General features: G+C 47.7%; 1 non-coding gene across 1 annotated transcript; it reads left to right on the forward strand.

The window, feature by feature from the left end:
* The first annotated feature begins 2,175 nt into the window (after window positions 1-2,175).
* Window positions 2,176-2,247, forward strand: trnae-uuc (transfer RNA glutamic acid (anticodon UUC)). The gene has a single exon. It is a non-coding gene; the product is annotated as a tRNA-Glu (tRNA).
* The last annotated feature ends 10,447 nt before the right edge of the window (window positions 2,248-12,694 follow it).

Genomic DNA, 12,694 nt, shown 5'->3' on the forward strand with positions numbered 1-12,694 from the left:
TGCAATTTCTGGTTTTGTTTTTAACTGAACGTCCATTTCATCTTTCGGGATGAAACACCCAGACCCGCCATTTGCAGATATTTAACCCTTTCGAAACCTGTGAAGTGATTGGATTCAAACAAACTCTGCAATGATTCACACTTTCTCAGCTCCACAGGCAGAGAGACCTGGGAAATGAAGCTGTCAGTGTGGTTCTGTATTGGTGGGCCGAGAGGTGAATGCGAGAGACATGAAATCCATTGCAGGTTCCCCACGCAGGTGTGAACCCTGCCGACTACAGTTGAGAACTGTCGAAAAAAGAAAGGGAGATTTCTCCACTTTTTTTTAAAGATGCAAATCAGTGGAGGGGTTGAAATATTTCAATCACATTGGGACTGGTCGGGAATCTGCAACCCACTGCCTGTCAGGGTGGAACAAGCAGATACCCGCAGAGCTGCTTTTGAGGATATGAGCCAAGTGTTTGGAAATGAGACGAGAACAGTGAGGGGCGTGAAGTCGTGGTCAAAATGAGGCAGGCACCAGAGGACAAAGGTGTTTTATTTGCCAGTGAAAGATACTGCTTCACAAATTTGGTACAATGGAAGGGAAGCAGTGACGGTGATTATCTTTGGCTGTTCACCTTGTGAATGTTCCCATTGCTGCGCATGTCCGTGTTAACGTCAGAACTCTGCATCATGGCGGCGTCAGGTAGGCACAGTGCCAGGGGCGCAATGGATGACGCATCTGACTCCACCTACATGTTTGAAATGCAGCTCACAGCTTCTTCACACACCCCAATTAATCTTTCACATTGTCCTGAAGCCGGTATAAGGTTTGAATTCCTGATCTGCAGGAACGAGACTCTTTTCACTGTCTCGCGTCAGTAAGTGACCCGGAGAACATCATAGGCACGTCACAGCGCTGTCAGAGGAAGGGAAGCTGAAAGAGCCCCACACGCTGCTCACGGGCACATTTCACTTTCCCCAACTCACCGCCCCAACCACTGCGGCTTCTGGGAGTGGAAAGGGAACAAACACCAAAACCCAGTCTCAGCTTTGTAAATCTTCAGGAAATAAGAAAACTGATTATCCCTTCCGGTCTTCCATCCTGGCCTGACAGCGTTGATTTTAAATGGCTGTCCAGTTAGTGCCGATTCGTTTTGGCTGAAAAAATCTTCCTTATCTCATCCCAGCATTTCTTGCCACAGAGAACTGTGCGGCAGAATTCATGTATTTCCTTGTATGGTATTTTGTAAATAACATTCGTTTGCGGGTTGTTTGTATAGGGTATTTAAGGTTCACTAGCCGTTGTTTAATGCTGAGAGGGTTGAATTATCTGGAAATCATTTCACAGATGTCTTTAATGTAAAGTAATGTGGCTAGGGTTTCTGCAGACGTTGTGTCTGCTTGTGTCAGTTTGTTGATGTGAAATCGTCACACTGGGTTTATTGGTTCGGCAAAAGTGGGGACTGCAGATGCTGGAAACCAGAGTTTAGATCAGAGTGGTACTGGAAAGGCACAGCAGGTCAGACAGCTTCCGAGGAGCAGGAAAATCGACATTTCGGGCTTAAGCCCTTCATCAGGAATAGAGGCAGGACGCTTCCAGGGATGGCGAGATAAATTGGGGGGTGCTGGGCCGTAGGTAGCAAAGAGTACAATAGGTGAATGGGGGTGGGGATGGAGGTGACAGGTCAGAGAGGAGGGTGGAGCGAACAGTTGAGAAGGGAGATTGGCAGGTAGGACAGGTCATGAGGACAGCGCTGAGCTGGAAGGTTGGAACTGAGGTAAGGTGGGGGGAGGGGAAATGAGGAAACTGGTGAAGTCCACATTGATGTCCTGGGGTTGAATTTATCCGAGGTGAAAGATGGGGCGTTCTTCCTTCAGGCATCGGGTGGGGAGTGAGCGGCGATGGAGGAGGCCCAGGACCTGCATGTTCTCGGCAGAGTGGGAGGAGGGTTGAAATGTTGGGCCAGAGGGTGATGGGGTTGATTGCTGCGGGTGTCCTGGAGATGTTCCCTCAAGCGCTGTGACTTGACTCTGCGAGAAGTCTCCAGTCTCCCCAATGTAGAGGAGACCGCATCGGGAGCAATGGATACAAGCAATGACATTGGTGGAAGCCTTCTCACGATCGTGGCCCAGGTTCGATTTCCGGGCAGGGAAGCAATTTACATTAGAGCTGTGAGGGGGCACTGCTGTCTCCCTGGTGGTCTAGTGGTTAGGATTCGGCGCTTTCACCGCTGCGGCTCGGGTTCGATTCCCGGTCAGGGAAGTGTTTCTCAGTGGATCTTTGGCCTACCCATTCTCCTTAAATGCGCTGTACAGTTCCTTTTTGGCCTTCGTCGTTACTGGCGACTGCAGTGTGTCGTGCCTCGTTGAAATAGTGTCCTGATTCAGGCTTGTTTGTATATGTAGGGATCATTGCTTCTGTAGCTAAGTACTTGGTTCGTGTGTGTTGTTTTCCTGTCGACCCTGTTTTGAATTTACCATTGACTGTTCGCTCTACTGTGACATCTAGAAATGGCACTTTGTTGTTGTTCTCCTCTTTTGTGAATTTTATGCCAGCAAGGATATTGTTGATGGTGTTGTAGGTTTCCTCTAATTTACTTCATTTTTTGATGACAAAAGTGTCATCACTGTGGCGGACACAAAGTTTGGTTTGGATCGTTGGAAGGGCTGTTGGTTTGAGACTGCATTATTGCTTCTGCTCGGAATCCAGATACTGGTGGTTTCATGGGTGTTTCGTTGATTTGTTTGAGGCTTGTTCCTGAATATGAAGTGGGTGGTAAAGGCACAGTTCCACGAGCTGGATAGTGCTATCTTTGCTGATGAAGTTGGTGCTGTATTTGTGTCTTTGGTTCTTCGAGTAGTGTCTCCAGTTTTCTTTGGCCACGTTGATGTTAATGGATGTGGACAGGGCTGTTATGTCAAAGGACATCATTATTCCATCCTCTTCTAACTTAGTGTCTTTGGTGTTCAGGAATTCTTGGATGGAATAAATGGAGTGGCGTGAATCTTCGACTTGGTGTTTTAGTCTTCAGTGGAGGCCTTTGACTAATCTGTATATTGGTGTTCCAAGTAGTGAGACTATGGCCTGAGGGGGGCTCCTGGTTTGAAGAGGAGGAGAACAACAACAAAGTGCCATTCTTAGATGTCACAGTAGAGCGAACAGTCAATAGGGAACTTCACACTAGCGTCTACAGAAAAACAACACACGCAAACCAAGTGCTTAACCACAGAAGCAATCATCCCAACACCCACAAACGAAGCTGCATCAGGACATTATTTCAATGAGCCACTACGCACTGCATATAGAGGATTATAAAATCATGAGGGATACGGATGAGGTGAACAGCAGGTGTCCTTTCCCTCAGCTGGGGGTTTCAGGATCAGGGAGCAAATATTTTGAGGTGAGTAGAGAAAGATTTTATAAAGACAGAACAAGGATCGTTTTTAAGAGAGTGGTCTGAGTGCAGAATGAATGTCCAGAAGAAGTCATAGAGTCACAGAGATGTACAGCACAGAAACAGACTGTTTGGTCCAACTTGTCCATGCCGACCAACTATCCCAACCCAATCTCGTCCCACCTGACAGCACACGGCCCCATATCCCTCCAAACCCTTCCTATTCATATACCTAACCAAATTCCTTTTAAATTTTGCAATCGTACGAGACTTCACCACTTCCTCTGGCAGTTCATTCAATAAACGTACAATCCTCTGCGTGAAAACGTTACCCCTTAGATCTCTTTTGTATCTTTCCCCTCTAATGCTAAACCCATGCCCTCTCGTTCTGGACACCCCCACCCCTGGGAAAAGACTTTGTCTATTTATCCTATCCATACCCCTCATGATTTTATACACGTACAGTTACAACGTTTAAAAGACATTTGGATAAGTACATGAATATGAAAGGTTCGAAGGTTTATGGGCCAAACACTGGTAGGTGGGACGAGTTTAGTTTGAGAACATACTCAGCATGGACGAGTTGGATGAAGGGTCTGTTCAGTGCTGTCTGACTCTGTGACTGACCTGTACTGGTCTTAAAACCATTTTCTTACCTCCCCCCATAACCATCCACTTCTTTGTTGTTCAAAACTCAGATGAATTTAGCCTTGAATATGTTTAATGACCCCACTTCTGAACTGAATTCCTCTTCGTAATATACCACTTGCCTCTCTCATTGCCTGCTGCATCTGCCCGACAACTGGCATTGACTGGTGTGGAGGGACTCTGAGACCCCTTTGTACATCCATACATCATTCCTGATGAAGGGCTTGTGTCCGAAACGTTCACTGTCCTGCTCCTCAGATGCTACCTGACCTGTTCTGCTTTTCCAGTGCCACATTTTTCGACTTTCACCTCTCGTCCTCACTTTCTCCACATTCCAATATATCACCATTTAAACAATGCACTGCTTTTTTTTAAACAGCCAAGGCGATAACTTCACATTGCGGCACTACACTTGCCATGTGTTGGCCAACTGAGACACAGACCTGGACCAACTTCGGGAAGAGGCAAAACACTGAGTTCTGAACAAAAACCGTAACACACTCAAAACGTCGGCTCTGTTTACCTTTCCACAGATGCAGCTCGACCCGTTGGCTTTCTGCAGTATTCGCTGTGTTTGAACTGATAGAAGACAATGGTAAATCTGGGCGGGGCAGGTTGAATTATGAATTGAATAGTAGCTTCCTCAACGAGACTGCTCGTGAAGCTCGGACCTGTCTCTGTGGCGCAATTGGTCAGCGCCTTCGGCTCGTAAACGGATGGTTCATGGTTCGAGACGACCCAGAGGCGGCAGGTTTGTTGTTCACGCTCCAACCGCTTTCTTGGCCGCAAAGTTGCGCGTTTTTAATGGTGTCAGGAAAATGTTTCTCAAACGGAAATCTTTTCCACTGAGGAAGCACAAAGGGGTTTCTGAATTGATTGAATTTCTAAAGTAAAGGACTGCGGATGCTAACAGTCCGAGACAGAAAGCGAAACTGCTGGAGCAACTCAGTAGGTTTGGCTGCACCTGGATGAGGAAAAAAAAAGTTCTGAAATGTTGTCTCTGATTCTCTTTCTACAGATGCTGCCTGACCTGCTAAGTTACTCCTGCAATTTCTGTATTTCTTTTTAACTGAACGTCCATTTCATCTTTCAGACTCGCCATGTGCAGATATTTAACCCTTTCGAAACCTGTGAAATGATTGGATTCAAACAAACTCTGCAATGATTCACACTTTATCAGCTCCACAGGCAGAGAGACCTGGGAAATGAAGCTGTCAGTGTGGTTCTGTATTGGTGGGCCGAGAGGTGAATGCGATAAACATGAAATCCATTGCGGGTTCCCCACGCAGGTGTGAACCCTGCCGACTACAGTTGAGAACTGTCGTCAAAAAGAAAGGGAGATTGTTCCACGGTTTTTTTTAAAGATGAAAATCAGTGGAGGGGTTGAAATATTTCAATCACATTGGGACTGATCGGGAATCTGCAACCCACTGCCTGTCAGGGTGGAACAAGCAGATACCCGCAGAGCTGCTTTTGAGGATATGAGCCAAGTGTTTGGAAATGAGACGAGAACAGTGAGGGGCGTGAAGTCGTGGTCAAAATGAAGCAGGCACCTGAGGACAAAAGTGTTTTATTTGCCAGTGAAAGATACTGTTTCACAAAGTTGAGTCGATGGAAGGAAAGCAGTGACGGTGATTATCTTTGGCTGTTTACCTCGACCTCAAAAATTCGGCAGAATTTTAAAGTCACAATGAAAAGAAGTAAAAGTGACATTAGGAAGAACGTTTTCGTACAGGGAGTGGTTAGGGTCAGTAAGTCCCTGTCTGTCATTGACAAAGAGTAAGATTCAATGGACACAAAAGGGAATTCGGTGGTCACGTTCAGATGTGCAGATTTACGCTGAGAAGGCGAGAGAATGAAACGAATAGAGATACACGTTTACTTAAGTGTAGAACCAGCAGAGCGAAGGTGGGCCGCATGGCCTCCGTCTGCGCTGTGACACATGTTGTGATTCAGTGTGAAATCACAGTTCGACCAACAGAATGTGGGAATTTAGAAATAAGTTTATATTTACACAGCCTCCATACGTCTGCGAAACAGCATATTACACGACAGCAGTGGAGGTCTTTGACATCAGGCTCGAACGTGCCTGCCGCGTGCCAGACGGAAACCTGAAGTGTTCTGTGGAAGGGGCGCCGCGTGTGGCAGCAGAGTGGCGCAGCGGGAGCGTGCTGGGCCCATAACCCAGAGGTCGATAGATCGAAACACGGAAGGGACGGTTGAAAATGAACCCGTTTTGCTCCCTCAGCCTCTCTGTCCCAGAGACAGGCAGTGGGACGGCATAAACACGAAGCATCATTCTCGCGCAGACAGAAGCCGTTCAGCCCATTGAGTCCACGGCGACTGTCTGTCACTTGTCTCTCTCTCTCTCTCTGAGGTTATTCACAATCGGTGGTATCCGTCCTAATAGTAGGGGACTGTGTCTGAGTCGTGATGCGGTTTCTGACATGCTTGTCATTCTCGTCTGAACCAGGGTGGCGAATTAGTGCAAGGAATGGACGAAACCGCAAGGCATGTGTTTCAACTTTACCAGCTGATTGGCATCGCAGAGAACTGGGTTTGCGATTCGGTTCAGAGAAAACAGACGAAGTACAGAATACCACTGAGACCTCTAAAATCATGCCACTTGAATTGAGTGGATTTGGCGAGTGCATCAATATGCGACATTTGGTAAGTAGATGCAAAAGCAGCTTGCAGAAGAGAGCACCGATCTTAAGGTGATCTTACTCGAGGTAAGATGGAACAATAGCTCAGGGCCGTGGGGATGACTCTCAGTGAGTGAAGGTTTCACTCGGATTCTCTTCATCTGGGACACTTGGGGCTCAGATGTTAACTGCTGCGCGGTCGCAGCAAAGAAAGCGATGCCCACTTTGCAATAGACTTTCCGTAAGATTGTTGCGTGAAGACGATTTCTGAACACCAAGAAGGCTGCACAACAATGTGAATTTACCTGAGCGAAGAGTCCTCGGCGTCCATTTCTTTCTGTCCTGCCAGCACAGCATCTTTCTATCTCTCCGATAACAGACCCTTGGAGAAAGTTCACAATCAAAGTTGTTCATGTTCCCCGCATTAATGTAACTGACACCTCTCATCCCAAGGGTTTCAGAGAGAGAGAGAGAGAGCAGAAGAGCGAATGGACTCTACCCGACCCCCGCCCTACACCCCGTCCCATCCCCCAGAACAACGTGCAAGTAAAAATGAAATGGTTTAATTAACCACCAGTGGAGGTAGTCCGGTTCCTGGGGATGAGACAAAGTGGGCATTCTGCCCCGGGGACAGAATGACAAGCAGATGTTCTGGAAACGCTTTGCTGCTTGCAATTCTTGGAGCAATGTGGAATGTACTTCACACTGAGCAAGTTTCAGCTGGCTCAGTGTCTCCGATGTACATTGCTGTGTTTGCCGCCAGCTCAGAGACAGAACAATAGGAAGGACGTAGGAGTGAATAACGATCCGCGTGAGAGGGCGAATAACTGTTAATGGAGACTGTTAGCGGCTAACAATACGTAGTGTGTCATAGCAGACGAGGTGATAACAAGGAGTCGTTTGTGTGGTAGGGGTCAAGGACATGGGGGAGTTCAGACCCTAAAGTTATGGAACTCGATATTGAAGACCGGAGGGCTGTAAGGTCTCCAAGTGGAAAATGAGGTGTTGTTCTTTCATCTGGAGCTAGAACACTGCTGCAAGCCTGAGACAGAGATGTTGGCCAGGGAACAGGGTGATGTGTTAAAGTGGCAGGCAACCGCAAGGCCAGGGCCTTTTTTCCGCGGGCAGAACCGGGATGTTCTGCGAAGCAGTCACCCAGTTCATGCTTCATGCCACATTGGGGAAACGACACTGTGAGCATCGAATGCAGTGGACTAGGTTGTGGCAAAAGTGCTGCTTCACCTGGCAGGTATGTTTGAGCCCTTGGATATTCATGAGGGAGCAGGTAAATGGGCAGGTGTTACACATTCGGCGGTTGCAGGGGAAAGTGCCTTGGCACTATGGGAGGTGGGTGTGGGGTGTTGCGAGTGAAGGAAGAGTGGAACCGAGGTGGAACCTCTGGCACAACGGGTGCGTGTTGGGACCATAACCCAGCTGAGAAAGCATTCTCTCCTATTCACTCAATGTCGTCTTTAGCAGCTTTCCGGTATAACAGCCCTCTGTTCTGCACCTCGCCTTCTCATCTGCTGCCGAAAATAGCTTGGACATAAATATTTCCCAGTGATATACTGGCCCAATGTGCACATTCGCGTTGATACACTCGTGGAGGTTTGCGTGGTCTTCTCCTGTTCTCTGTATCCGATGTTGAGGAGGGCAATGCTTGTCACTGGCCACTCGGGTGTCAGAGAAAAGTTTCGAAGCAAAATGGTTGAATTATCTGCCAGTGGAGAGAGCCCGGTTCCCGGGGACGGGACAAACAGCTGCAGGGAGACTGAATGAGAAGCAGCTGTTCGGGAAACTCTTTGCCGCTTGCAATTCTCAGAGCAATCTCAAATGTATTTTATACTGAGCAAGTCTCAGGTCGCGCAAGCGGTGTGGGGGGTTGGTAGAGCTCCGGCTATCTGGCTCCTTGGTCTAGGCGTATGATTCTCGCTTAGGGTCCTTTACTGTACCGAGTTGCGAGAGGCCCCGGGTTCAAATCCCAAGCGAGCCCGTGTTTTTTAACTTGACTTGTGTAAAATTGCCTGATTAAGTTTCTCAAAAAACGCCTTCGTGAAACGAGGTTGGGCTGTCTGGAGTACGAATGAGGCAGAAAACAGGGAAGTGAAATGGTTGGAGATCGTGTTCAACAGGTTGACGTGAGTGGTGCGGTGTTTGAGGAATGTCAACAATCAAGGGAGATTGGAAAATTGGAGCAGCTCTCCTCGGAGAACCGAACTTTTCCAAGTCATGAGGGACCTAGAAACAGGAAATAATGTTGTGAAAATGCTCCCACACCTGAAAGGATCCTCAACGATTCGGCAGAATTTTAAAGTCACGAGGAAAAGAAGTAAAAGTGACATTAGGAAGAACGTTTTCGTACAGGGAGTGGTTAGGGGCAGTAAGTCCCTGTCTGACACTGACAAAGAGGAAGATTCAATGGACACAAAAGGGAATTCGGTGGTCACGTTCAGATGTGCAGATTTACGCTGAGAAGGCGAGAGAATGAAACGAACAGAGACACACGTTTACTTAAGTGTAGAACCAGCAGAGCGAAGGTGGGCCGCATGGCCACCGTCTGCGCTGTGACACATGTTGTGATTCAGTGTGAAATCACAGTTCGACCAACAGAATGTGGGAATTTAGAAATAAGCTTATATTTACACAGCCTCCATACGTCCGCGAAACAGCATATTACACGACAGCAGTGGAGGTCTTTGACATCAGGTTCGAACGTGCCTGCCGCGTGCCAGACGAAAACCTGAAGTGTTCTGTGGAAGGGGCGGCGCGTGCGGCAGCAGAGTGACGCAGCGGGAGCGTGCTGGGCCCATAACCCAGAGGTCGATGGATCGAAACCATCCTCTGCTATTGTTCAGTGTCACCTCAAGCTGCATCCCTTTGGATGGGTGTCCTCTTCTGCAAGTTGTGGAGGAGGATCATAAGACACAAAATATATAAGAAAAGATTATAGTGTCATGTAACATAAATGTTATACTGAAGAAACCTAGATTGCTGTTGAGTCTTTCATCTTTTAAAACGGGTTGTAGATTTCGGTTCATTAATCTGTAAATCCCAGAACTTTTTAAAAGTCACATTCTCCAGGGAACTTTAGGTTCTATAAAAGGAGGTGTCACCTCAGGTAAGACAATGCATGAAAGCTGTGAGGGTAGGGTCTATCTGTATCCTAATCTTGAGTGAGACTGGTTCTATTTCCAAATATATAATCCTGCAAACGCAGATTCACCCCAAAGACTTCGATATGTGAGCGCATGCATGAGAGAGAGCGTGTGCGTGCGTGTGCGTGTGCATGCTGGGTACTGTGTGTGTTTGTGTGTGTGTGTGTGTGTGTGTGATGGAGTATAAGCATGTGAGATGGTGTGTGCGTAGGTTTGACTGTGGGGATGTATTACTGTGTGTCTGAGAGAGAGCGTCTATCAGAGAGGGTCTGCACGAGCGTGTGAGTATGTAAGAGAGTGTGCTTGTGTGTGAGAGAGTGTATTGTGTAGCTGGGTCTCCTGTAGTCTGCCATGAACCCAGGGTCTTGGCCGAGGCCATCCTTATGTGTTCTAAACTTGGCTATTAACCTCTGCCCCGCCACTAGATCAAAGACGGCTGAGGCACGAGAAAGGACGGGCGGGGACACTGGTGGTGGTGGAGAAGGGAGAGAAATGGAGAGGGGACAGAGGTTGGGGAGTAGAGAATGACTGGGGTTCAGAGGGTTGGGGAGAGAATCGGGGTGCAGTGTGAAGAGGGGAGAAAGGGCGGGGGCAGTGGGTGGGGAGAAAATGGACAAGGGGCAGAATGGGAAGCGAGAGACAGCACAAATCCCACCTTCCCCAGGACTGGTGTCAGTGTCCCACGAACTGGAACCCAATCATCCCACAGCAGATTTGGGGCAACCACTTCTCAATATGCGCATGGCTAAGGCATATCATCCCTGCAGGCCATTCACACCGACCTTCCCAACAGCATCCCACCCAGACCCACTCGATTACGCTACAGCCCTGCAGTTCCCCATGGCTATTTCCTGATGAAGGGTTTTGCCCAAAACGTCGATTCTCCTGCTCCTCAGATGCTGCCTGACCTGCTGTGCTTTTCCAGCACCACACTCTCGACCCTAATTTCCAGCATCTGCAGTCCTCACTTTCGCCCTGTAAGGGGTGAATGTTCTATGCCTAGTCTTTTAAATCTTTTAAAATCTTTTCCCCTCACCCTAAACCTATACCCTCTAGTTTTGGAATACCTGTACCCTGGGCAAAAGAGAAAATGCCAAAGGAATAACATGTCGAGGCACAGGGAAAAAAAAACATTTCAACAAAAAATTGCTTTGGTATTTTTCTCTCGTATTCGCATTTGGACACTTAAAATTTGTGGAGGTGCCCGTGTTGGACTGGGGTGTACGAAGTTAAAAATCATACACCACCAGGTTACAGTCCAATCGGCTTGTTTGGAAGCACTAGCTTTCGGAGCGCCGCTCCTTCATCAGGCGGTTGTGGAGTATACGATCATATATTCTGTGTCTTACGATCTTATACTCCATAATCACCTGATGAAGGAGCAGCGCTGTGAAAGCTAGTGCTTCCAAATAAGTCTGTTGGACTATAACCAGGTGTTTTGTGATTTTTGACTTTAAAATTTGTAATAAATTCCTGCACACTGAGCATGCTCCGCGGTGTCAGCAAGCACTGCGCATGACCGCCAGTGTCAGCAAAACACTGCGCATATTCCTTAGTGCCCGCAGAAACTGCGCGTCAGCTCCTTTCCATGGACCAATGGAGAACCTTGGAGGACCGGAAGGAGACTGGTCCTCCTGCCAATCAGAGCCGGCCATTGTCGAAATGTGGAGGTTGGACCGTGAGCTCTGAAGCTGCTGCTGCTCCTTTCTATGTGAACTTCACCCCAGACTTTAACTTCCTTCCTCTGTCTTACTTTTGTGAGTACAACAGTCTGTTTCTCACCACTTTTTCCATTTTTTGTTTCACTCTGGGGTTCAATTGTTAACTTGCAGCAACTGAAAGGAAAGAGTGAATCGAGGGAGGGGTCAGACTCCGGAAAAGTTGATCCAGGTCTGTCTCAATTTACAAACACATGGCAAATGCAGTGACACAATGTATAGCCTTTGATGTTTAAAAAAAAACGCAGAGAGGAAGCGCATTATTTAAATGGTGATATGTTGAGATGTGATGAAAGTGAGATGATGGAGATCAGAGTTGAATATTGTGGCGCTGAAAAATCACAGCAGGTTAGGCAGCAACTGAGGAGGAGGAGAGTCAATGTTTTGGGCATGAGCCCTTCATCAGGAATGATGTGTGGATGGACAAAGGGGCCTCAGCGTCCTTCTACACCAGTCACTGCCAGTTGTCAGACAGGAGCAGCAAGCAATCAGCAAGGCAAGTGGTTTATTAGCAAGAGAAGCTTCGAAATCCTCATTTCCCCTTCCCCCACCTCATCCTAGTTTCTAACCTCCAGCAACACTGTCCCCTTGACTTGTCCGGACTTGTCCGACCTGCCTAGCTCCTTTTCCACCTATCCACTCCACCCTCTCCTCCCTGACCTATCACCTTCATCTCCTCCCCCACTGACCTATTGTACTCTATGCTACTCTATCCCCACCCCCACCCTCCTCTAGCTTATCTCTCCACGCTTCAGGCTCTCTGCCTTTATTCCTGATGAAGGGCTTTTGCCCGAAATGTCGATTTCGAAGCTCCTCAGATGCTGCCTGAATTGCTGTGCTCTTCCAGCACCACTGATCCAGAATCTGGTTTCCAGCATCTGCAGTCATTGTTTTTACCCTATTAGCAAGAGAAGTTGAGTTCAGAAGTGGGGATGTCTTCCTGCAGTTAGGTCAATCATTGAATGTATTCAAGGCTGAGTTCATTTGACTTTGAAGAACAAAGAAGTGGGGGAAGGTAAGAAAATGGTTTTAAGACCAGTATAGAACAGTTACAGTCATACAGCACAGAAACAGATCGTTAAGTCCAACCAATCCATGCTGACTGTGTTCTGAAACTAAACTAGTCCCACCTGCCAGTGTTTGGCCCAG

Source organism: Chiloscyllium plagiosum, unplaced genomic scaffold (assembly GCF_037043375.1).
Source record: "Chiloscyllium plagiosum isolate Xiang-an unplaced genomic scaffold, Cpla_swu_hap1 HiC_scaffold_27, whole genome shotgun sequence".
In the NCBI taxonomy this organism is placed as follows: Eukaryota; Metazoa; Chordata; class Chondrichthyes; order Orectolobiformes; family Hemiscylliidae; genus Chiloscyllium; species Chiloscyllium plagiosum.